The 22,640-nt window shown below is 34.7% G+C and overlaps 1 long non-coding RNA gene across 1 annotated transcript; it reads right to left on the reverse strand.

The window, feature by feature from the left end:
- Positions 1-17,402: 17,402 nt before the first annotated feature.
- Positions 17,403-18,974, reverse strand: LOC145014210 (uncharacterized). The gene is made up of 2 exons (XR_013665452.1): positions 18,547-18,974; positions 17,403-17,780 (listed from the first exon to the last, which is right to left on the reverse strand). It is a non-coding gene; the product is annotated as an uncharacterized LOC145014210 (long non-coding RNA).
- Positions 18,975-22,640: the final 3,666 nt, after the last annotated feature.

Genomic DNA, 22,640 nt, shown 5'->3' on the forward strand with positions numbered 1-22,640 from the left:
GCTAAGATATTGTGCTTATATTATGATATGCGTAGGTACTTTTCTTGTGATTTCTGTACCTGCCTTGGTATTATTTGACTCGGGTGCAAGTCGGTCTTTTGTATCTTTGGCTTTTAGTCAGCACATCGGTATTGATCGGTAGGTGATGAGTCGACCCCTGCGGGTTTCTATAACTGATGAGAAAGCGGTATACGCCACTGACGTGATTCAAGGATGTGTGCTTGAGATTTTTGGTGTCAAGTTCCCTATAGACTTGATTCCTATAGCGATGGGGGATGTCTGCATCATCGTGGGTATGGACTGGTTGAGTAAGTTTGGGGCAGTCCTTGACTGCGAGAGACAGCTGGTGACTATACGAGACCCTAGTGGGGGAGTGCTTACTGTGTATGGAGAGGGGACCCGGTGTGGGTCAGCATTTTGTTCGGCTGCCAGGGCGGGCAGAGTTTGCAGCAGGGCTGTAGTGAATTCATAGCCTATGTGATGGACACTCGAGTAGCCGCGGGGAGGCCCAATTCGGTTGACAAGGTTCCAGTAGTATGCGAGTTTTTGGATGTGTTCCCCAAAGAATTACCAGGTGTGCCTCCGGAAAGGCAAGTGGAGTTCCGTATCGATCTGGTTCCGAGATCGGCGCCCATCGCCAAGCCGCCTTATCGCCTCGCTCCACCAGAAATGCAGGAGTTATCCTCACAGCTTCAGGAGCTGTTGGGAAAAGGGTTTATTCGGCCGAGTAGCTCAACTTGGGGAGCGTCGATTCTATTTGTCAAGAAAACGGATGGTTCACACCGGATGTGTATCGATTACCGGGATTTGAACAAGTTGACGGTTAAGAACCGGTATCCGTTACCTAGGATCGATGATCTGTTCGATCAGTTACAGGGGGCATCTTGGTTCTCTAAGATAGACTTGAGGTCGGGTTATCATCAGATGAGGGTTCGGGATGAAGATATTCAGAAGACTGCATTCAGAACTCGTTATGGACATTACGAGTTTGTGGTGATGCCTTTTGGGCTCACCAATGCCCCGACTGCGTTCATGGATCTTATGAACAGGGTGTGCAGGCCGATGCTGGATCGGTCGGTGATCGTATTCATTGATGATATTTTGGTATATTCGAGATCTAGGGAGCAGCATGAGGAGCATTTGAGGGAAATTCTTGGAGTATTGAGATCGGAGAGGCTGTATGCCAAATTCTCCAAGTGTGATTTCTGGTTACGAGAGGTCCAGTTCCTAGGGCACCTTGTTAACCAGAAAGGGATATTGGTCGATCCGGCCAAGATCGAGGCGGTGTTGAGATGGGAAGTGCCGAGATCGCCCACTGAGATCAGGAGTTTTCTGGGATTGGCCAGCTATTATCGAAGTTTTATCAAGGATTTCTCCAAGATCTCCGTGCCACTTACTGTGATGACCCGGAAGGGTGTTGCATTTTCCTGGGGACCGAAGCAGCAGTCCTCATTCGAGACCCTTCGTCAGAAATTGTGCGAGGCCCCGGTGCTTGCACTCCCGGAAGGGATGGAGGATTTTGTGGTATTATGTGATGCATCGATATTGGGATTAGGGGTGGTGCTTATGCACAGGAGACACGTTATAGCGTATGCTTTGAGGCAGCAGAAGCCTCATGAGTCGAGATATCCCACCCACGACCTGGAACTGGGGGCTGTGGTGTTTGCCCTCAAGATCTAGCGGCACTATCTTTATGGGGTTCGGTGTACCATATACACGGACCACAAGAGTCTGAAGTACTTGATGGATCAGCCAAATCTGAATATGCGACAGAGGAGATGGTTGGATGTGGTGAAGGATTATGATTGTGAGATCCTGTACCACCCGGGCAAGATGAATGTAGTGGCCGATGCGTTGAGCCGTAGGACCGAAAGCGCCCCGATCCGAGACATTTGTATGAGGTTGACGGTAATGACTCCGATTTTGGACACCATCCGAGGAGCTCAGGCTGAGGCTGCGAGATCAGAAAACCAGAAGAGGGAGCGGGTTGTCGGGCAGGTATCGGAATTCGTTACGGATGGGCGGGGACTCATGACTTTTCAGGGTCGGATTTGGGTACCGTTTGTGGGCGATACACGTACTATTTTGATGGAGGAAGCGCATCGATCGAAATTCTCGATTCATCCCGGGGCTACTAAGATGTATTTGGACCTAAAGAAGGAGTATTGGTGGCCCTGTATGAAGAGGGTTGTTGCATGGTTCGTCGAGAGGTGCCTGACTTGTCGTCAGGTTAAGGCCGAGCACCAGCGTCCACACGGTAAATTGTAGCCACTGGATATTCCCGAATGGAAGTGGGAACAGATTACCATGGATTTTATCACCAAATTTCCGAGGACTGCAAGGGGAGTCGATGCGATTTGGGTGATTGTGGATAGATTGACGAAGAGCGCTTAGTTTCTAGCCATCAGTGAGAGCTCTTCTGCGAAGAAGTTAGCATAATTATATGTGAGGGAGGTGGTATTGCGGCATGAGGATCCGATGTCGATTGTTTCAGATCGGGATGTGCGTTTTACTTCCAGGTTTTAGAAGAAGTTTCATGAGGAGTTGGGTACGAGGCTGCATTTTAGTACCGCATAGCATCCGCAGACGGACGGACAGCACGAGCGGACGATCCAGAAGCTTGAGGATATGCTCCGAGCATGTGTTTTGGATTTTCGAGGGAGTTGGGACACCTATTTACCTTTAGAAGAGTTTTCGTACAACAACAGCCATCATTCGAGCATTGGTATGCCACCCTTTGAGCTATTGTATGTGAGGAGGTGTCGCACCCCCATCTGCTGGGGAGAGGTGGGGCAGCGGGTGATGGGTAGCACGGAGATTGTACTCCAGACGACCGAGCAGATTCAGCAGGTCAGGTAGAGATTGTTGACCATGCAGAGTCACCAGAAGAGTTATGCGGACAGGTGTCGGTCCGAGCACGAGTTTCAGGTTGGTGACCTTGTGCTCCTTAAGGTCTCTCCTTGGAAAGGAGTGATACGATTCAGGAAGAGGGGCAAGTTAGGACCCCGGTATATTGGACCTTTCAGGGTAATTGCTAGGGTAGGCAGGGTAGCCTACCAGTTGGATCTACCTGCTGAGTTGGGACAGATCCGTAATACCTTTCATGTCTCGCAGTTAAGGAAATGTATTGCCGACGAGTCGGCAGCGGTTCCATTAGATGATATTCAGGTGGATGCAGGCTTGAACTACGTGGAGAGACCAGTGGCGATCAGGGATCGGAAGGTTAAGGTTCTGAGGAACAAGGAAGTACCCTTGGTACAAGTACAATGGCAACATCGGAAGGGGTCCGATCTGACATGGGAGTCAGAGTCCAAGATGTGGGATCAGTATCCGTAGTTGTTTTCAGTATGAGACTTCGGGGACGAAGTCTGCTTCTAGTGGGGGAGAATTATAACAGCCCGAAATCCGGGTATCCTTCTATTTGGCCCTGCATCTTTGATATGTTGTCATTTTAGGGCTTTCATGTTAGGCAAGTATGATGGGCGTACAAGGTGTACGTTGCGCGTACTCGCGCGCTTCATTTGGACGCGTTCACCCTCAGGTACGCTGGGCGTACCCAAGGTTACGTTGGGCGTAACCGGTCCAGACCTAAAAACCCTAATTCATTTGGAGGGCTATAAAAGGAATGTGTGGCTGGACTTCTCAGCCACCATCCCTCAGAGAGAAACCCTAAAGAGAGTGTGTATTCGTTCTTAGTCCATTTTGTGAGTATTCCAGGCTTGGTGGTGCCATTCCAAGGTAGCAAAGGAGAATAAGAGCTCATTGGGAAGGCTAAAAGTGGTGTTTAAGTGTGGATCTGAGCTTTGCAAGGGTTGAAGCTTCATTATCAGGTCAAAAGTTTGGATCTTGTCATTTGGTTCATGTTATATGCTTCAAGTACCATTTTTTAGGGTTTTAGTCCCAAAGGTGGAGGCTTTTTGTGCAAATGGCCTCCATAAGCTTAGATCCATCATATTTCTGGTCTATTGGAGTTGTAGACTCATAAAAATGATATCTTGGACGTGAATGTTGCACCACGCATGAGATCTAGGTCTTTGAGTTGGAATAGAATGATGTTAAGAAGTGTTGGAACCTTTACAGCCATGCCAAGGCTTAAAGGTCTCGAGTTTATGGGTATAGACGCATAAACAGAGTCGGATCTAGAAGTTGGAGTAAGGGCTTAACCGATTAAGACTAGAAATGATGTATGTTGAAGTCTGATGGTTACGCTGGGCGTAACTCCCAGTACGCACAGCATACTGGTTGGAAACCCCGATCCTTAGGTTGGCGATGTACGCCCCGCGTACTAGAAAAAGGGTTGACTTTTGTTGACTTTTAGGGTTTTGGTCAACATGAAGACTTTGGGTCAAGGAGGGGTAAAATGGTCTTTTACCCTCTGAGGAATGATGATAAGGGTAAAGTTTAGTTGTGGAAGTCTTTAATTATTGAAATGATATTTTTATGATTAGGCGAGGTAGAGTTGTCGTTGGGATTTGGAGATAGCGAGTACGCGAGATCTTAGACTTTCCACAAGGTGAGTTTTCTCACTATACTGTACCCGGAAGGGTTTTATTGTGTGACCGGAAGGTCGGATATGTTATGAGTTATATGCATTGTATGTGATAAGTTAATCGTTTATATGTGCCATGTATGAGATGCTTGATATGGGCCGGAAGGCATTATGTTATGGGCCGGAAGGCGTATATGTTATGGGCCGGAAGGCGTTGTGATGTGAACCTTAAGGTTGACGCAGGTAAGACCGGAAGGTTTACCTAGTCGGGACAGAAGTCCCCTGAGACACATGGACCGGAAGGTCAGGGCCTGGAAATGCGTATGTGCGTAAGTTGTATTTTGGGGAACTCACTAAGCATTTATGCTTACAGTTGTTGTGTTATGTGTTTCAGGTACTAGCGAGGACCGTGGGAAGGCGCCGGCGTGATTGTACACACTGTCGGAGAAACTGTTTTTATGATCATGGGATGTATTTGTTTATGATAACATTGTTCACGTTTGAATTTGGAATATTAAACGATGGTTTTTGATGTTGCAAAAATGAAAAAGTTGTTTTAAAAATTTACGTTGTTACAAGTGGATAAAGAAATAAAGTACTATTGTTTTTTTTTAATGGAAAATGACTTGTCAGGGTAATTTTCTTTTCCTCTTGTTCACATTTAGGCAACTTCTTTTTTTCGTACACATTTGACCGGGTAACTTGTTAAATGTATTCACATATTACCATTGTCACCTTGTTAACATGTAGTTGCGACCGTACTAAGCAAATAAAATTTCACTACTAGTTGCACTACATATATAGGACAATGAAGCAGGTTCGAATCTTCAGGAACACAACCTAACGGTCAATTCCTTTTTGCATCAGGCACATTCTAGTCAATAAATACAAATTATGAAAGGATGTTTTTTTATTTTAACTAAAAACTAAAAATTGGTATGAAAATCAATAATCGTAACGACCAAAATTTTTAAATAAAATTTTCATTTTTGATTAACCAAATTACTTTCCACAAATCATGAAATCACAAATACTATTGTTTTCAAAAATGCATATCAAGTACAATTTTTATTTCAAATTAATCATCAGAGTGTCCCACAAAACGCCTTAGAGAGAGATAAAGAGAGAGAATGCACGCCACGCCATCAAGCCTTGCCCTTGCCCTTAGGCTCAGATGTACCTGAAACAAATCGACAAACTATAAGCTAATGCTTAGTGAGTTCCCCAAAGCATACCCCACACATAATCCACATAACACATATCATATTAGTTGTAAAGCTACATATATCACATAATCCACGCATATAAACATATAGGGATTCCGTGGAAACCTTCCAAGGTCTTACACCAAGTGCCACAGGAAATCCCTACGTGGTCTCTACTAGCCGCCACTGGAACCCCCCATGTGGTCTTGGTTAATTATTGGAGGAACCTCCACACGGTCTACACTAATCATGGAAATATCATACGAGTTAAAAAATTAAACATACTAGGTAGCCATGGAAACCCTCCAAGGACTTATACTAAATGCCATGGGAACCTCCTCATGGTCTTAGTATACTGCCCCAAGAACCCGGGGGGATTTTCATACAAATTTCCTAGCGACATATCACATAACCAACTATCAATCCATATAACATTAAATGGGATGGCCTTGGTGCCTTAGACCCATTGGTATGGTGAGAAGACTCACCTGTCAAATGTTGAACTGATAAGCTAATATCATATATTTCCCACGCACTGCTCCTCCTCAACTGCGTATAATAAACATGTGATTAACTTGTCACAATCCCATAAATACCGTCAAAGTCAATCATGGTCAAAGTCAAGGTCAACAATCAAGTTCAACAGTCCATGTTGACCTCTACTTATCGAGTGCATCCAACAACTCATCGAGTTCCTCCTGAGTTCATTCCAATGAATCCCGATTCAACTCGCCAAGTCACCTTAGTGACTCGTCGAGTTCATCAAATGTCCAGAAAACTTAAGGTCCATTTAGACCAAAACCCTAATCCTTTACTACACTCAATTAGAAACTCGAAAACGGGCAAACCCTACCCCGACTCGTCGAGTCAACTATAGGACTCGACGAGTTCCTTCAACCATTTTTATGTTCATCCCTTTTTAGTGGAATCTAAGGTCCCAAACTTCATATCCAACCTCCCCTAGTGCACATACCACGTAAAGTTACAGACTTTACGTGCATGAAAGGTCCTCCAAGGTCATAACATCAAAACTAAGCTTCCTACAAGGTTTTAGTGAACGGAAAGGGCCTAAGTTGGATAAAGTGAGCACCTTTATGCTAGTGGGGACCTAGAGAGGTCCAGATCTGGAACCATATCCTTGTGATAAGTCCATATATCAATATGACTCTGTTTCGCACCAAAAATGGTCATTTACTTCCAAGAAAAGGGATCTAAGAAACTAGAGATTAATGTGACGACTTTCATACCTCAAGATGGTGGCCAATCCAAATTAGATGTCGGATTTGCTGCTTCTCTCCTTGCACCTTCTTCTTCAAGCTCTAAAATCCTTCACAAACACACCAAAATTTCTCACAAAAGCTCTTTCTCTCACTCAAGAATGTGTAAGCTCCAACTAGGGTTTTCTCTAGCTAACAAGGTGGTAAGGGAGGCCACTAGAGGTGGATTATGTTCTTCAAATATGTTGCAAAACCTAAAAACTGTGTTGCGAGACCAGAGGGTCTTACTGAGTTATAGCCTCGAGTGGCTAATAAGGGGTGTATGGTATTTTGGGGAACTCACTAAGCTTCGTGCTTACCGTGTTATGTGTTATGTGTTTTAGGTTTTTCTCATGATCGCGGGAAAGCATCGGCTTGATTGTACACATCAGAGAAAGAGTTATGTTTCGAGGATCCTAGATTATTAATCAAACAAACATGGAGTTGTGTCTTGTAAATTAAATAAATGAGATTTTTATAAAATGTGTTATGAGAATTATGTGATTTAAAAATGAAAAAATATGTTTGAAAGTTTACGTCCTTACCGTAAGAGACCAAGAAAATCTACAAACAAAAAACAAACAATATCTTACCTAATTATCAATCTCACATTGAGGTGCACCAATACAAAAGACCCTAGACTTTTGGAAGTTGACTTTAAGACCCGATAAAACATTGAAGCTATTTAGAATTCTAGTGAGATTTCAGATATTTTCATTACACCACTCACTAACGAAAATTGCATCGTCCGCATAAAATAAATGTGAGATTGATGGTCTAGACTTAGAAAGTTTGATATCACGAAATAGATGTTTGTTACAAGCATTTTTCATTGCAACGTTAAGACCCTCCATTACTATAATGAAGAGGAAGAGGGGTAAATGATTGCTTGGAAAATATTCCCTAAAATATGAAATTCATCAGTGGGGGATCCATTGACTAATGTGGACGCCCAAGCAGTTTTAAGACACCCATTAATCCAATTCCTCCATTTAAAATTTAAACTCAGAACACGTTTGTTGCATAGTAAAATCAAGGAGCCCCAATTTACCGAATCAAAAGCCTTTTCAAAATCCATCTTGAAAATAAACATATTTTTCTTAGACCTATTAGCCCATGAACCAAGTTCATTAATACTGAGAGGCCCCTCGAGTATATTATGCCCTTCGATATAATTTGATTGAATATCATCAATGATAGACCTCATGGCCCTTTTATGCCGCATCGCCAAGGCTTTAGATATAATTTTAATCATACAACCAATGAGATTAATGGGCATGTAATCGCTAAGGGAGATTGGATCTTTACATTTTGGAACGAGGGTAATGAATGATGAGTTACACCCGGTGGCGATAGTTCCATAATTTTCAAAGAATTTAATGAACCTCGTGATATCTTGTTTGATCACTTCCCATTGTGATTTTAAGAGCTTAAATGATAGACCATCTGCCCCAGGAGCCTTTCTCACTACCATAGTTCCACACAACCCTCTTAATTTCAAATGGTTCTTCAAGAAATATTTGTTGTTTTAAGGTATAGTGATTTAAAGAGCAAGTTGATGAGTATGGGCCTCGAAGGCCATTTTTCATTAAATTTATTAGAGAAAAAAATTTCCAAATTCCAAATTTGATCTCCCCCAAATCCGAGGATCAGGTTCTATTAATCAGCAGCCCATGCAGCATGTTATGGTGTATCTAAACATCAATTGCATAAGAATTTACCAAAGAATTTTAGGTTGATTTTTGTAATGCTTTTGGTGTTTCCGAATTTGAAAGAAAGAAAAATAAAATCAACGTTTTATGCATTCTTAAATAAAAAAGAATAAAAAATAAGTTACAAGTTTATAATGTCGCAATATCAGCTTCATCTTATTTTACCTTTCACGTTCCTTTTACACAAATTCAAGTGACTACTATAAACTAAAAGTGATATCACAAAAATTAAATTTTAAATTCCAAAGTATAAATCTCATAACCAGTACTTTATTCATATTTATAGCTGTTGCACTAAACAACAAGAAAATACACAAAAACTGTTTACATTTATAATTCGGAAAAAAAAAATCTTTATTGTTTTCATTGTTGTAGAGATTAACATAACACTTCAAAAAACAAGCAATTTTGATAGAAATCAATCGGTTTTATAGTATTAAATATCAAAGTAATCATGTAATTTTATTTTAACAAAAAAAAAAATCCACAAAACAACCATTTCAACATACTAGAAGATGCAGACTCCTATGATATAATGTTTTTAACTGATTTGATTCTCATCCTAAAATTTGAACACCCTTTTTTGTCGGGTGCATGTTTATGGATTAATATTGAAAAACTTATATATCAGGTCTTTTTCGTGATTAAATTTTTAAAATTATTCTTTCATAAACAAATCTTGTATTTTTCATTTTTTTTTTCAGAAAACTGTTCTTTTTTTTTTTTTTTTCGAAAAGAGCCCTTAACTTAAACGAAGTAAAAAGAAAGGAGTCTGATATTAGAAACTATTACTACTAACATGCAGTGTATGTAAAATAGATTCAAATAGTAAAAATCATTCCAACATAAATGTTATCTTTTGTTATGATATAATGATCTTATAAAGAATGAATTATACTGACATGTGATGTTTAATCGTTCTAACACTATTCCATTTATAATAAATTTAACCACATATAATGAATAAATCTTCAAGTAATTTAAGAATGTAAAATCAAACTTACAATCAAAAGAAGTTAATGTTCTTAACCTGAAATATATGAATTTTCCCAAATAAATGTTCCCTAAGTTTGTCATCCTAGTTAAGTGTGGTCAAAATAATCCAAAATTTGTGTAAGATTTTTATATATTTTTAAAGGATTCTTTAATAATTATTTTAATTTTTTTCTTAAAATAAACAAATCATTAGAAAAGCTAGACCCTATTAATTACTTTAACTTTTTATATTCTTAAAAGACCCCTTTATTATTGTTTTATATTTTATTTTAAATAAAACTAATTATTACATAATAAAAGGGTTCAATATAAAAAAAATTATAGAAAAAAAATATATCATTTTTATAAAAAAGTATTAAAATAAAAAAGATATTTATTTTTTTCAAATCTATAAAATAAAATATTTTAAATAAAAAAATTATTATTTTTTCAGTTTTTAAATAAAATAGAAGAATAAGATTTTTGGTGTGTGTAGATTTTTATTTTAGATTGTTGTATGCTTGTGTACATACTTGAAACAATGATCGCTATAGATATATATGCACCGTCACAACATTTTTTATTAATAATACTTAGTTTTCATTTAAATATTTAATATCATTTTATTTTTATTTCTTAGTTTATAAAAATATTAAAATATAGAAAATATTAAAATATATAGAAACCGTTGACACATATTATTATTTGATTATAAAAGAATAAAATATATAATAAATATAAAGTTAATAGTAATTAAATAATAGGTACAAGTTTAAAAAAATAGTGTTTACTAATCATACAAGTTGTTGATATTATAAATATACAGAAATTTATAATTAAAAAAATCATAAATAAGAGGTATTCTAAGAAAATCAGAGATCCTGTTAATAGGATCCATGTCCAAAATCATCTTCCGAGCTTCTTTTATCATTCAAAATCATCACAAGGTCCTCGTTTTATCAACAGTAATCTTTACAAACCTATAAAGCAACCAAAAAATACCCTAAGTACATGTTCCATATTTCACAAAATGATATGCTATGTATAGAATATGAGCATGAATTGCAATAGAAATAGATATATAAAATGTGAGAAATCATGTATAAAAATGCAACACTATCACAAAATAATAATAAAAAATAACTATGAATAAATTAAAACTTTACATGTTATAAGTTATAATAGTAAAGGCCACCAAAGATCTAGTAGATAATAGAAAACCATAGGGAAATTCTATACATAGTTACATACCCCTTCAAATCGTTTTGTGTATGGGTAATAGTGATTGTTTACCTCTCTCTCTCTCTCTCTCTCTCTATATATATATATATATATATATATATATATATATATATATATATATATATATATATATATATATATATATATATATATATATATATATATATATATATTGGAGGGGGGGGGGGGGGGGGGGGGGGGGCTTACATATAGTAACACTCATGCCAAATCTAAAAGAATTAGATCGAACCGTGTGGGAAGGGGCGTTGCTGGCGGTAATCGGGGGTGTTGTTGGTGGCAACCACCACTCAGTAATTGAAAATAAAAGAATATAAAAAAATCTGATTTTTCAATCCTCATTTAAATTCCTTCTTTTTTTTAATGTGCATTTTCTATCCTTGTTGAATATTATTTCTAGTAAGTCAGAGTTAATTAGTAACTTTAAATAAGACAAATATTAAATATATTTTAACAAAAGAATTTTTGTTTTTTTTTTTTTCCAATTGTAATGAGAAATTTAACGGAAACTCACATATAATTTTTATGTTATTTTTTTTAGGTCTTCTAAACTTCAATTTTCAGTCTTCTATGGTTAATAAAATTTATGGTTTATTTTAATTAGTAATAACGGTTTTTATTAAATGTTAAAAAGAAATATATTTTGAAAAAGAAAAATTCATAGACAAGAACATCATAAACCTCACTTTTGGATAAATATAGGCAAAAATGATCCTGTGGCAACAAATTTTAGTATGCAAGTATCCTTTAGCCTTGGATTATACCTATCAATTCGATCATGTCTTTCAAAAAAGTAAAACAAGATTCTATTATAACTGGTAATTGCTAGCAATGGGTTTTTATCCATTGGCCTTCTTAAGAACTTCAATAAGGCACCATTTGTGTTTGTAACATGAAAAAAAATGCAAATCACAATGGACAAGCTATGCAGTTTGTTAAAAAACTACACTCAAATCATTCCCAACATCTTCATTTCTTATATCTTTTTATGACAAAGAAACAGAAGGTTTTCATATACTTACAACTGAAAACTCACTACAAATAACCTAATCTACTCTCAACTACGCAACACTCATCCTAATCTACTCATCTTCTTTATACAATCTGTTTGTTACAAGTGAATTAGAACAAACAAAAACAAGAACTCGATATGAAACAAGAGAGACAGACAATCGCTCCAAGAAACCCTGATGCTCAGATCTGAAAACGGATGAACAATGACTCTCTCTCTCTTCTAGAAAATATCTCCTCTCTTTTATACTTCGGTTTTACCCGTATAACAATAAGATCCGAGTGAGGATCCGCGTGTATACCTGTTAGGACTCGTATGCGTACCTGTTTCCTTATACCAAAATAATATTTTATATATAAATATTTGATTGTAATGCATATTAACATTTCAACATCCCCCCTCAATCAAATATTTATTAGTTTTTACAAAAGACATCAATAAGACCTAACCTTTTTAGAAAAACTCATGCTGTTTAGCACTTAATGATTTTGTAAGACAATCAGCATTTTGATTACACGAACTTATTTTTACTAATTTCAACACACCACTTGAAATTTTTTCCCTAATAAAATGAAGATCAACTTCAAAATGCTTGGTTCTTTCATGAAACACTGGATTAAGAGCTAGCTTAATAGTTCAATCATTATCACAGTATACTGAAACAGGAATAATATCTTTAATATTTAATTCAAATAAAACTTTCAAAACCCACAATATTTCACATGTAATAGAACCTAAGGCTCTATATTCTGATTCAGTTGATGATCTTGATACTGTAGATTGCTTTTTACTTTTCCAAGAAATCAAAGAATTATTGAAATAAACCAAATAACCTGTTACAGATTTTCTGGTGGTAAGACATTTAGCCCAATCTGCATCTACAAATCCTTTTAATTCAAAACCATCATGTTTTGTCAAAGCAATACCTTTCCCAGGATTATTTTTTAAATATCTCAAAATTCTGAAAGCAATTTTTAAATGAGATTTTCTAGGCTTATGCATGTACTGACTAAGAACTTGAACTGCATAAGAAATATCAGGCCTTGTAATAATAAGATAAATCAGCTTTCCTATAAGTCTTTGAAATTCAGTTTTATTACTCAACAACTCATCCTTTTTATCAAAGTCTCCTGAACTTATCACAAAATTAGTCTCTAGTGGTGTAGCTACAGGTTTACACCCAAGCATACCATATTTGTGTAAAAGCTCAAGGCAGTATTTTCTTTGATTTAAACACAACCCACACTCAATATTTACTACTTCTATTCCTAAAAAATATTTGAGTGTACCTAAATCTTTAATTAAGAATTGACTTTTCATAAATTCTTTTACTTTCTTAAGTTCAAATTCATCACTACCAGTCAAAATAATAAGTAATAGAACTATCACATTTTCTAATAAACAAAGAATAATCATTAACACTTTGTTGAAAACCAAACATAAACAATGCAACACAGAGTTTTTCATTCCATTTTCTAGGTGCCTGTTTAAGACCATATAAAGACTTAGTCAAAATTACAGACTCTAAGATCATTTTCAGAATAATAACCAGGTAGAAGACACATATATACATCTTCTGAAAGATCCCCATACAGAAAAGCATTATTTATGTCCAACTGATATAATGACCATGAGTAATGAACAGACAGAGAAATAACAATACGAACAATTACTATTTTTGCAACAGGAGAAAAAGTCTCCTCAAAATCAATTCCCTCTCTTTGATTATAACCTTTTGCAACTAATCTAGCTTTATATCTCTCAACCTCACCATTAGATTTATATTTAATTTTATACACCCACTTACATCCAATTGCTTTCCTGTTTTTAGGTAGACTAGTTATTTCCCAAGTATTATTTCTATGTAAAGCTTCCATTTCCTCATTCATAGCCTTGACCCAATTTGGATCAGTAACAGCTTCACTAAAACTTTTAGGTTCAATTGTTTTATTCAAATTTGAAACAAAACATTTAGTTTCAGAATTAAGACAAGAATAATTCACAGTTCTTTCAATACCATACTTATATTTACCTTCTACCACATAATCAGCAAATTTAACAGGCATTCTTGACTCACGTCTAGACCTGGAGGGACCCAAAGATTGCTCAATTGAAGGTAAAAAATGAGACTGACTATCTTCCTCAGACACACTAGAAGAAGAAGGAACCGAAGACCCAGTAGGAGGCACAACTGCCTCGCCACTTCGGTTAATAGTCTCATTACTGACATCATCCAAGTCAATGGCTGCATCAGCACCATCCAACCGGGACTCAATTCTCAACTCATCAGGATTAATAGAATCATTTTGATAATCATTAGTGTCAAAGTCATCATAGGAAAAAGGATCACTAGGGCCTGAAACACTTGTCACTTTATCAACAGAAGTTGATTTTAGTTTAAATGGAAAGACAGATTCATAAAATTTTACATCCCTGGATACAAAAGATGAGTTAGAATCAAGACTAAGAAGCTTATAAGCCTTTTTATCAACAAAATATCCTAACAAAACACATTTCTCAGCACGTTCAGAAAATTTATCACCTATATTAAGTTTAACAGCAAAACATAAACAGCCAAAAACTCTAAGATGATAAAAAATAGGTGCCCTTTTAAAAACCAACTCATAGGGTGAAAACCCATTTAAAACAGAAGAAGGCATCCTATTTATCAAAAAAACTGAAGTTAAAATAACATCACTCCAATATTTAACAGGAAGCCCTGATTGAAAAAGAAGTGATCGTGCCACATTGAGAATGTGTCTATGCTTTCTCTCCACAACCCCATTTTGTTGTGGAGTGTAAGCACAAGAGGTTTGATGTAAAATCCCATTTTCAATACAAAAATAATTCATCTGATTGTTTACAAACTCAGTCCCATTATCAGATCGAATCACTTTAACTTTTACATCAAACTGAGTTTGAAGAATATTCACAAAGGATTTAAAACAACAAAAAACTTCACTTTTTGATTTTAAAAGAAAAACCCAAGTTGCCCTAGTAAAATCATCCACAATAGTCAGAAAGTATTTAAAACCTTCAACTGAAGCAAGTCTATATGGTCCCCAAACATCCAAATGAACTAATTCACTAATCATAGTAGAAGCATGTTGACTATGAGGAAATGATTCCCTGGTTTGTTTAGCCTTATGACAAACATCACAGGGTGGAAGTGATTCATTACCAAGTTTTAATTTTTCTTTCAAATGTCCTAGAACTTGATCAGCTGGATGACCTAGTCTATTGTGCCAAGTAAATTTAGATACATAACATCTAGTATTAGAAAAATCAGAAGAGTTACCTGCGGGGATACAATCAAGATAGTACAGCCCCCCAGATTCCCTACCACTCTCCACCATCTCCTTTGATAGTGAATCCTGGATTTTGCAATTATTCTCAGAAAATACAACCTCACATCTACTATCTTTGCACAACTTATGTACAGACACAAGATTAACATTAAAATCAGGTACAAGAAAGACATCAAACAATGTGAGACATGAAGACAACTGAAGATTTCCTATTTTATTCACAGGTGCAGATGACCCATTCGGATGTTTTACAAAAAGATTAAGACCAGACACATTGACTGCATCTCTAAGTTGGGACTCAGAGGAAATCATATGTTGATTTGCCCCTGATTCGATAATCCAACTTTGAGAACTATCAGTATTAGAAAAAGAGTTACAACAGTGAAACAAGGATGTACCTGCCATATTACCATGTGCAGTAACATCCTCGCTGGAAGACTTCTCATTTATCAACCGAAGAAATTTATTATATTGTTCACTAGTGAGATAGTGAACATCACTATTATGAACAGACTCAGAGTGAACATTAGAATTAACATTATTAGGCTCAATAGTAGAAGAATTCACAGAAAGAGTTCCAGTTTTCTGATTATTATTTCCATTTCTGAATTTAAAATCTTTTGGATAACCAATCAATTTATAACATCTATCAACAGAATGACCTTTAACACCACAATTTTTACATTGCAACTGATTTCTCGACCTATTCTGATCCTGTGACTTCTTAAATTCACTTGTTTTACTATTGAAAGCTGACACTTGAGTTTTAGAAAAACTGGAAACCCCTAAAGAACCATGTTTTTGAAGAGACTCTTCTCTTGATAAGATAGAACAGGCAGATTTAACATTTGGTAGTGGTTCCATTAACAGAATATGACTTTTAACTTGGTTATAAGTATCATCAAGACCACTAAGAAACTGCATTAATTTCATTAGTTTAGAATGATCACTAAGTTTGGTAGCAGCCTCACATACACACTCTGTTAAGCTAGTTAAACCATCAAATTCTTTCCATAACGAATCAAGTTTATTATAGTAATCTGAAAGAGAAGAGCCATTTTGTTTTAAGTTGTTAATCTGCTGATGAATATTGAATATTATGGATCCATCAGCTTTGTTATAGGTTTCAAACAATTCATTCCAAATATCCTCAGCTTTATCAGAATACACATGACTAGCATAAATTGACTCAGATATTGATCCTAAAATCCAATTGCAAACAACAGCATTGACACGTTCCCATTTAGAAGACTTAGATGACTCAGTGTTATTAAGAGTAAGTGTACCATCTACAAACCCTAGCTTATTTCGAGCCTTAAGCCCTCTTATCATAGCACTACGCAATAGATGATAGTTCTCATTACCAGTGAGTTTAATAGTAATGATAGAGGTTATAGCATTATCAGAAGGATGAATATACAATGGATCATCAAAATCAATTGGGGTACCTGGAGTAGTAGAATCTTTTTCTTTGGTAGACCCACTACCCTCTGGTATATCAGCCATTATAGATCAACGAAAAAAAGAACACACAAAAAGAAGTAACAAGAAAAACACAAGGAACAAGAATGTTGACTTAATGTCCAGATGGTCACCACAGTTTGTCGGGGCCCAAGACAGTCAACCACCAAGTTCAATCAAGATCAGGGATAAACAAGGACACAAAAAACAAAACAACCAACCGATGTACACAAGACACCAGAATATCTCACAATCACAGTCAAGAAAAGGATAAAAGAAGGAACAAGAAACCTCACAGTGCACTAATCCAGATTGTTTATAAGATCGACTCCCTAAATCCGTTCTCTTCGAGGGTTTATCAGTGATGAAATCTGACCCCAAGAGAGTTATTTCAGATAGGGATTTATCGATCTAGCTTCAACGTTTTAATACAGATCATCAAAGAGCTTCCAATCCAGATCGATCCTTACGAGCCTGCACAATCAAAACAACAGCTAGCAGTACCAGGATCTTGATGACCAGTTTCAACAATCAATCGGGTATTACGAAGAAACCCTAACCAAAATAGAACACAAAAAACGAAAAACGAGTTCAAAAGTGAGTAGTGATGAATACCTTTTACTAATCGGTTGATGAGAGCTTCAAAAAGACGATCGGAGTGACAAGATCAAAAAACCTTCAACCTTACGCTCTGATACCATGTTAAAAAACGACACTCAAATCATTCCCAACATCTTCATTTCTTATATCTTTTTATGACAAAGAAACAGAAGGTTTTCATATACTTACAACTGAAAACTCACTACAAATAACCTAATCTACTCTCAACTACGAAACACTCATCCTAATCTACTCATCTTCTTTATACAATTTGTTTGTTACAAATGAATTAGAACAAACAAAAACAAGAACTCGATATGAAACAAGAGAGACAGACAATCGCTCCAAGAAACCCTGATGCTCAGATCTGAAAACGGATGAACAATGACTCTCTCTCTCTTCTAGAAAATATCCCCTCTCTTTTATACTTCGGTTTTACCCGTATAACAATAAGATCCGAGTGAGGATCGGCGTGTATACCTGTTAGGACTCGTATGCGTACCTGTTTCCTTATACCAAAATAATCTTTTATATATAAATATTTGATTGTAATGCATATTAACATTTCAACACAGTTTAATATAATATTAATTTTTTTTAATGATCTCTTTGTATTTTTTGGTGTTAAAAAACATAAATAAGGATAAAATGGTAATTTTAATGAAAAGAATTAATCAAAATTAGAAAAATACTACAAATGGGTATAGTTTTAAGTTTATAATTTAAATCAATATGATATGCCACGTGGATCATTTGATTAAATATGATGCCATGTTTGGCATCCACATCATCGATCTTTGCAACTAGTTAAAAAGTAACTAAAAGAGAGATTACCAAATACAAAATTTAACTTTCTGTCTTTACATTAGATAAAGAGGTATTACCTTATCGACGAACCCAAATTCGGTCTTAACTAATTAAAGAATTTCGCATCTTCTTTTATAATGATGAAAAATATAATGATGAAGGTAGAATTAAGTTTTATTTTAATTCTATTTTCTTTTATACTTTGTTTAATAGTTTTCTTTATTATAAGTTTATGTACAAATCATATCATGGGACCTTGGGAACTTGTACATTGAGCCTAAAAGAAAATACATTTTCAATGAATTGGGGATGAGACACGTTATGAGCATAAAAGAAAAATGCATCCTGAATGGCTTAAGATGAAATACAGTGGTCCATAATAACACGTCACATGCTTAGCGTTATATTCTTCCAAACAATTATGCATTATCAAGTTGTACTTCAAGCATGATTAAAAATACCTTGCAAGGTAGAAGCATGAACATGTAAGACGTTTCACAAACATGTCAGAAGTACGTTTGATCGGTTTTTCATCAAAGTAAATCAGGTGATAGTGGAACGACATCGATATCTCAGCATTGTTAAAATACCATGCGGATAGCACGTGACATGGTTGAACTCAGTTGTATTACACGCATTACATGACTTGTACGATGTTGACTTTCAACAAAAGAAACCATCGTGGAGCTTTGCTGGGTTTTTGAACATCGGAGTGGTGGTCGGAAGATCTCCTCGAGAAAGTTTCTGGGTCTTAACCGGGAAGCTTGCTCGGAGAAGTCAGTTCACCGGAATGATGGATTTAGTTTGCCGGCGAGATGGATTGGTGATCGGAATCTCATCGAGAACCCATTTTGACGGTGGTTGCTCGGGAAATCTTGTCGGTAATTATCCAGTGTGCTGGGAAAAGATTTGGTTGCTGTTGGTGCTTTATAGAAGAGAGTCTGGTGATGTGGGTCCACAACAATGAAGTGGTCCTCCCAGAAAACACGTTCACACAAAATTATTCACATTCAATCCCTTGGGATTAGGGCTATAAACTAACTGATCGTTCGTCGAACTGTTCGGCGGGAAGTTCGTTTATGTTCGTTTATTTAATAAATGAACAAACATGAACAAAAATTATCGTTCGTTTAGTTAAATGAACGAAGATGAACAATGGTCTCGTTCGTTCATTTATGTTCGTGAACGTTCGTTTATGATGTTCATTTACGTTCATTTATGTTCGTTCGTTTAAGTTTATTTATATTCATCTATATTCAATTATTTTTTATTATATTGTTATATTATATGTTCGTTTATGTTCATATATATTCAATTGTGTTTTTTTATCTTTGTTCGTTTATGTTCGTTTAACATGTTCACAAATATAAATGAACGAACATGAACAAAGTAATTTGTTAAACGAACGAACATGAACAAGAAAATCTCGTTGGTTTATCCGTTCGTATCCGTTTGTTGTTCGGCTAACTTAAACGAACGAACATGAACAAGATCTTGTTCGTGTTCGTTTGGTTCGTTTACAGCCTTAGATATAGTCGTCGTTCCATTTTTCCATATTTAGGGCTGCTTTTAATTTATTTTTCTTTATTTCATTAAGAATGAAATCAAATATACTCTAATAAATGAATGTTTTTTTGCCACATGTAACACTCTCATTCAATTTGTTAAATGTTATTTTATGGTTATTTTGAATTAATTTGTTTTCCACATATAATTTTATGAGTTTTTCTATTTTAATAAATTTTACATAATACATTCTAATGTAGTAATTACAATAAATGTAGTCATAAATAAATATCAATTTCATTAATAGACTTACCTTCTTATTTCAAAATTCCCAAATTAAACCTCATTAGCTTATTCTGTTTATTTTTTTAAATTTAAAAGACAAAAAAATCAACTTTAATTATTCATTATTTTTAAAATTTCCTATAAATCTAAAGTTCTAAATATTTAAACATTTATGTTTAATTTTTTAAAATTAACCCATGTAATACATGTGTCTTACACCTAATAAGTAAAATAAATCTATGTAGAAGCCCACATGGATATTGTATCGTGTATAATCCTTTTTTTTAACAAGCCAGAAAAAAAAAAAAAAAAAAAAAAAAAAAAAAAAAAAAAAAAAAAAAGATTAATGACCATTTTAACTAAGAAAAATGAGTTCATTGTCCTTTTATGTTTTTTATGACAATCCGCAAATATTTTCATGTTTAATGACCATTTTTCCTGTAGTTTATATATTTATGAAAATAAAAAATGACTAAGATTAACATATAGAAATGGTTTTGCCCATTAATTAAGTGGGACCATGCATTAACCCATTACAAAAACACATTAATAATAACCCAGTTTTTCCAAAAATCAACTACTATAAGTTGAAAACACCCTTAATATCCCAGTTTTTCCAAAAACACAGTAAAGCCATACTGAATATCGATCACAATTCACAAATCAAGAAACCACTCCCACAGGCCCCTCCAGCATGATGGTAAATTCACCATCAACAGCACCACCACCCTGACAAAAACACCATACAGCACCGAAGAAAACCCACCAACACCACCATATCCTGTGTTGTAGGCTGTGTAATTAAGCGGAAGTTTGTGAAGACTGGGATTGCTTCCATTTCCATAGCTCTTAACAAAATCGTCCAACATAGCTCTTAACAAGTTTGAGAGGCTTAAAGTTGCCAATTTGGTTTCCAACACCTGATGCAAAAAAAAAAAAAACAAATATGACATTTTGTGTTTACATTATTATAGGGGTAGGGATTAGGTTTTAGATTCTAGGGTTACGTGTTATACGGATTGGGGTTATGTGTTGAGATATAAAAAGAGAAATACTTTTTAGTAGTTCTAAAAATACAATTTTCTTTTAATTAAAATCTGGAAATTAATAATAAAAAATTGACATTGAAATATTATATTGTAATTTTCATGTCAAAGAGAGTTCCTTTTAGAATTATACCTTATGAGTGGTACGAGTCTTGGACACCGTCAAAACTGACCCTCCTGCACACACACACACATATATATATATATATATATATATATATATATATATATATATATATATATATATATATATATATATATATATATATATATATATATATATATATACTAGGTTATAACCCGTGTGCTACACGGTTATCAAATCATAAAAATACTTGTTCATGAACTTGAAATAGTAAAAATAACACATAATTACATAAATAGCAAATACCCAGCATTTTCATCACAAATAAAGAATTTAAAAAAAATACAATGCTATAATATAATAGGAAGCTCCATAAATGGTCCCTTCATCCCAAATAACAAAAAAAATTCTAAAAGAATAAATTTTAAGAGGAATGGACCGTCCATGTTACATTAAAAATAAATGTTTGAAACAATATCATATTTTAGTCTCTTAAAATACGATGCTACAACGCTATAAAGTAAAAATAATTTTACAGAAATGGTACCTATGCAACATTCTCATGACAAAAAAAAAAACAAAAAAAACAAAAAAAACAAAAAACAAAAAACCATAAAAATTTAGCTTTTTTCCATTAATGGTTACTATTTTGTTGATAAAAAAGTTTGAATAATATAGCAAATTGTTAATCATTTTTAAAATGCATTTGTTTTACATAAGAAAAAGTTATGTAAATGGTCAAAATATAGTGAAATAGTATAAATGTCTCCCGATCCATAATTTTGTATATTTTATATGTTTATGTAGTTAGGAGGTAACTAACAAACAAATCAAAATTTTTTATGTGTTTTATAGGTTCTAAATGATAGCAGATGAATGTTGTATAATTTGCAACCAGATAATTACACAAAATAAATAAATTGTTTGTGCATGTTAAATGCTGAATGCTAAATGGGTAACATATATAGGTTGAGTTAGAGTAAAACATTATTCTCCAATTTTTCCTAAATATTTGTTACATGCTAAATACAAACATGTCACATCTTTTCTAAAAACATATATTCTAAAAAAAGGAAAATCAAAATGTATGTATATATATATATATATATATATATATATATATATATATATATATATATATATATATATATATATATATATATATATATATATATATAAATAAGAATATATTTTCATTTCCTGCATTTAGACCTACATTTTAGGTAGCGGTGAGGGGAAGTGTTCAAAATTGTTGTTACATTACAAATTTGACAAAATTATATAAAAATTTGAGAATTGATTATTGCAGTAGCTTTGTATTCTCTACCGAACAATAAAAATGAACTCATAATGACTTTTAACTAAACAATTTCGAAACCACATCCATTGATTTTGTAACTATTTGCTATAAAAAAGAATCACACAATTTTAAATAATTTTGACTCACTAAAGAAGCATGTATATATTAATGAAAAGGATGTGAGTGTGTCCCACTATAACAAGCAAACCGAAGGTGTATCAATTCTATTGGACAAAGAGATGTACATAATAGAAATCGAGATTAATAAACCTAAAATTATTAAGTAAATCAAATAAACAGAGGATGTATTAATTCTAATTGATTACCATTACA

Source organism: Lactuca saligna, chromosome 9 (genome assembly GCF_052625555.1).
Source record: "Lactuca saligna cultivar CGN05327 chromosome 9, ASM5262555v1, whole genome shotgun sequence".
Taxonomy (NCBI): domain Eukaryota; kingdom Viridiplantae; phylum Streptophyta; class Magnoliopsida; order Asterales; family Asteraceae; genus Lactuca; species Lactuca saligna.